The sequence below is a fragment of the Triplophysa dalaica genome, chromosome 8 (assembly GCF_015846415.1).
Source record: "Triplophysa dalaica isolate WHDGS20190420 chromosome 8, ASM1584641v1, whole genome shotgun sequence".
In the NCBI taxonomy this organism is placed as follows: domain Eukaryota; kingdom Metazoa; phylum Chordata; class Actinopteri; order Cypriniformes; family Nemacheilidae; genus Triplophysa; species Triplophysa dalaica.
In genome coordinates, this window is record NC_079549.1 from 13,741,692 (window position 1) to 13,746,817 (window position 5,126).

At 33.0% G+C, this 5,126-nt stretch overlaps 1 long non-coding RNA gene across 1 annotated transcript; it reads right to left on the reverse strand.

The window, feature by feature from the left end:
- Positions 1-2,813: 2,813 nt before the first annotated feature.
- Positions 2,814-4,787, reverse strand: LOC130427735 (uncharacterized). Its single transcript, XR_008907341.1, has 3 exons — positions 4,544-4,787; positions 3,899-3,992; positions 2,814-3,564 (listed from the first exon to the last, which is right to left on the reverse strand). It is a non-coding gene; the product is annotated as an uncharacterized LOC130427735 (long non-coding RNA).
- Between the last annotated feature and the right edge of the window lie 339 nt (positions 4,788-5,126).

Genomic DNA, 5,126 nt, shown 5'->3' on the forward strand with positions numbered 1-5,126 from the left:
ATAGCTGTGGTACTTTTAGTAAAAATATAATACAATAAATTATACAAAAAAAAAGAATCTGCACACGCATTTTCAAGTTGGTATTTCATTACACGTGTGCTTTCTGAACGATAAACAGCTGCATGTTGCTTCTGTCCTTCTGTAACCACAGATTTCCATATTTCGTGATTTCTATTTATTTGCTATAAATCGTTGAGTCACCCTTTATGTTACGTTTTGCAAATATCCAACCAATAAAAAGTATTGTCAACATTAACAACGCAATATGTAATCATTTAAAAATTACAACGTTGTTTACATTCCCTGAAAACTGTGAATTTAGACGTAAGAGGTTTAAGAAGGACATTGACAATATGCATTTTTATTGTCCAAAAGTAATTATTATTCTTCACCTCTGCATGTCAGCCAGATGAAATTGCATTGGTAAATATTGCATTGTATATACATTGTAAATACTCCCACACTAAGTATTGCATTGGTGAATGTTAAACAGGTGGGAAAAAATCTGATTTGCACCAACACATTACATCTTTAAATTAGGCCTTGTGTAACAACTCCACCTCAGACAGCATTTCCCGGCTATTCCCCTTCCCTCACACCAGACTTTTGATTTCACGGACTACACTCCCCATACACCCGCACCTGATTCACATTCCCCTTGACTGCGTCCGAAATCACATACGTCAGTACTATATAGTAAGCGAAAATGAGTATCGGTCATGAATAGTATGTCTGAAACCTCAGCATGCAAAAAAATGTAGGCGAGAAATAACCAGATGGTCTACTACTTCCGCCGAGATTCGTGAGTGTGGATCAGATGGACACTTCTTTATCCCGTGATGCCACGGGGGCTGAGCAACGGTAAAATTTCAAAAGTAAATCAAAGAAATATTGTAGAAAAGTTCAAGGCGGACTTCTGTTTCTAATCTAAGTGCCAATGAATGAATTTCTCGTATAATGATGTTTTTATCACCGCTCACTTGTAGGATGTTGTTAATACGTCATAGGTCAAAGAGCATATGGGTCACATGACCGAATTATATTTATACTGATCCCACTCATACTACTGTATATAGAACGTACTCTTTTGATGGCCGATAGTCAAGTACTTATTTAAATTTAGTATGTACTGTCACAGTATGGGATTTCGGACGAAGCCTCGGACTCAATATATAGCCTGTGTTTGTTCTCACTTGTGGTCAGGTCTAGTTATCTGTTGATAATAAGCTCTAGTTTCTAGTACCCACCTTCTGTTACCCGTGTGTGTTAACCTGTCTGTGTTGTTTACCCATGTGTGTTACCCATGGATGTATGCTTACATGTGGATGTTTGTTTAACCCGTGGATGTAAACCTGTCTATTGTGCACCTGTTCACCCCATTAAATCTCCAGTTCACTTCAGTTCTTGTGTGGCATTGTGTGGTGACACCTTGAAAGTCAGTAAAATGAACAATAATTACACTTACAAAAAAAGAAACAATTACCCAGGTGAACATTTTTTAAAGTACACTGCAAATATACTTACAAAATATTGTGCCATCTTTAAATGTATAAAAAATATATGAACAAATGCTTTTACTTAATTTAAAAATATAACTTTTAATATACTCTTTTCCAATTGTAATTTAGTATATTTCAAAAAATATATATAATATAATATACTCTGCATATTATGTTTTCACCAGGATGCTGTTAATTAGTCTTTATTTAGTTTATTTATAAATCTAATAAAAGAAAATATCATGTTTAATAGTAAAGTACAGTAGTTTTTTCTGTGGTATGAAAATTGTTAGAGAATAATGAAATTACACTTTTATTCGTATTGATTGTAAATTTGACAAACCCTAATGTTGGCTATACTCATAGAGAACTTGCTCTATGTTCTGGATGGTTGAGGTGCATCCAGGGGATTTTCGTTGTGTTTGTTTCAAGCAAGCTTGACGCTGTGCAACAACTGTCACCTGTCAACAACATCTGCAGTCAACAGCTTGCTCTCACCGGTTGATCGAGTTTGGCTGTACCTGGTGTCTCAAACTTTCGCATCTCAAATCTGTTCACTGTTCAACTTATTTTTTTGAATGTTTTTAGCTTTTCTATGATGTTTAACACATTCTGGGTGTTAGATATTTTAGATTTATTTTAAGATTAACATATTAAAAATGATCTGCAACCCATATTTAATATATAAACTAAAGTGGTCAATTAGCCTACACATTTAAAAAAGAAACATACATTGTTTTTTAGTAATCTGGAATATATTTAAATGGGATTCAGCAACAAGTTTTATGGGAATTAGTGACATAGTCACGAAATTGAATCTATTAGTTAGTGGTCATGGACATGAATTTCCCATTTTTTTTGTGTCACTCAGCATGACTTTCAATTCTAATGTATTTTAATCCAAAGTTTTTTATAAACATGTATAAACACAATCTGATGTGAATTGGTACCTATTTTATTGTGCCTCATTCGTGTGAATTTGTATGATCTCATTTGTACATTTTATTAGGATTTGCCCCAGTAACGTTAGGTTTAGGGGCGGGGTTAAGGTGAGCCTTTAACATTGCTTCGCAACCTCATTAAATGTTTCTCTTTTTGCAAAATTACCCAGTGGGCAATTGATGTTAAATAGACATCAAATTGACGTCAAACATCGGCATCAAAGAATTGGTCAAAAATGCAAATCAAATCGATGTCAAAATTTGACATCAAATTGACATCAAGTTTTGACGTTAATTTGATTAGCAATTTCTTTTACATTTTTTAACAAATTGATGTCCTATTCTAGACCAATAAATAATGAAACAACAGTACTTAATGTAAGACATGTTTTATTAAATACAATCAGCTACAATTCCAGAAATTTAAAATGTTCTTAAACCACTAATAAATATAAAATCCTCCTTGAATTACTTTTTAATTAAATATTAACATTTAAATTGATATATAAATATTAAGTGATCTGGAAAAAGCCATCACATGACAAAATTGTACATATTACAGGTTTTGATATCATATGAAAGCTCTCAAGCCCTTTCCATTTGTTAAAAACATTTACATTTACGTGTAGTTATTTAGCAGACGCTTTTATCCAAAGCGACTTACAGTGCACTTATTACAGGGACAATCCCCCTGGAGCAACGGGGAGTAAAGTGTCTTGCTCAAGGACACAGTGGTGGTGGCTACTAGGATAGAACCAGCAACCTTTTGATTTACCAGTTCAGTGGTTTAACCCACTAGACCACCCACTCCATAAAAACAATTTGTAAATTAAATAAAAACAGTTTTGGAAAGGGCTTAATAGCTTTCATATGATACTAAAACCAGTATTTTTTATTTCACCATGTGATGGGTTTTCCCAGATCATATCCCAAATGAACAAAAATAATTTTGATAAACAATTGGCTTAAGGCCTACTTATTCAGAATCTGAACACACATCAATCGCCGATTTCCCCTTTTGTCGTCCCATACCCCCACATCTATCGGGAGCAGACCGGAGATTTTTTAGCTGTATTTTTTTATTTCAGCCTCTGATAATGAAGGTTTGGACTGCTGTAGTGCACCTAAATGAAGATGAAACCACAATTAGCACACCTTTTAAGACATTAAAATATACCTAACATTTTTCAGCAACCATCACTTGTACATAGAAGTTAATGCAAGTTGCTGCTCTTAAATGTTTATTAACACTAAGATGTTCCCAGGTTTAAATAAGTATCTGTTAAATTTAGAAATGTGCACTACTTGCAAATATTTAAGAGTTGTTAAATGTTTTAAATGTGTCAGTTTACTAAGATAAGATTGTAATTTAAGCATTACATGTTTAATTTACTTAAAATGTAGCATATGTTGATAGACACTACATCCTCTAATCATACAAGAAAAGTAATGTAGTACCTATTATAACACGACATAGCCGTGTTTTCCAAAGGCCTTCTTCATTCCTGAGCCATCCATATTCATTGTTGACATCAATTTGTTTGTAAGAATTCTGAAAAAAAAGACAACCATATCAGTATTCAATGATTGTTAAGATTGTTGAACAATACAACTAAGTGACCAGAACAGCTGAGAAGTTTTCCTTTGAGCACAGTAACACAAATTGTCATTGAACCAGCTTTTGGTACCTTTAGTAGTGTGGGCTGGTCCTGCTTGACACAGTGGACCATCTACCAGGACATTTTAGAACACTTCATCAGTGTGTATCAAATTATGAATTATAATTATGGGTATGTTTCGCTTTGTCGCATAGCATCGGTAAAGAGATTCAAATGAGGGCATTTTTATTTTATCCGAATATTAATTGCAAAACTAACATTACTCACTGACATTTCTAAATCGTTAACTCAACGTTACACGCTTAATGGATCGCACATTAACATAACCTCAGAAATCTTCACGGTACTTCTGGCGGGATATTTCAACTCACCAGATTCTAATATATCGCCAAGTCATATATTTCATCAAAACACAATCTTCTAGGTTTTCAAAGTTACCCAATATATATCGTATTTTTTATTTCATGAGATGTTTATTACTCACCTGATAAAAAGCGACAACCTTCTCCAATGCTTCGACCGCATAGCAAACACTGGCCTCTACGCAAGACGTGATGACGTACGTTTCAACGGTCAACGTAGTAAATCCTCCAAATATTTTTATAAATTTTATATTTTTACGTGTATGTATAAAATAATATGTTATACTACATTTGCATCAAATTTCACACAAAAAATAAATTAATTGTTGTAGTCCATTCACTAACTTCAGCTGCTGAGAAACCCGGAAATGTGAAATAGGCCATGGCGCCGTCTAAGGTGGTATTAAGAAATACATAAGACAGATAATAAATGGGCATTAAAACTACAGAGAATGAATGGGCATTGTAGGCCCAACATTTTTCATAATAAAATTAATGATTAATTAATGATTATTAATAAAAATTAAGGAAAAATAAAAATTTATAAAAAATAATAAAAAAGTTATAAGAGTTTTTTGACTAAAATGAACATGAAGTTGTAATACTGTAAAAATGGTACATACATTATAAGGTATTACAATTTTATGAGTATTTTCAATTACAGCAATGTTTTTCTAATTTTACAGTAATATAATATCACTATAA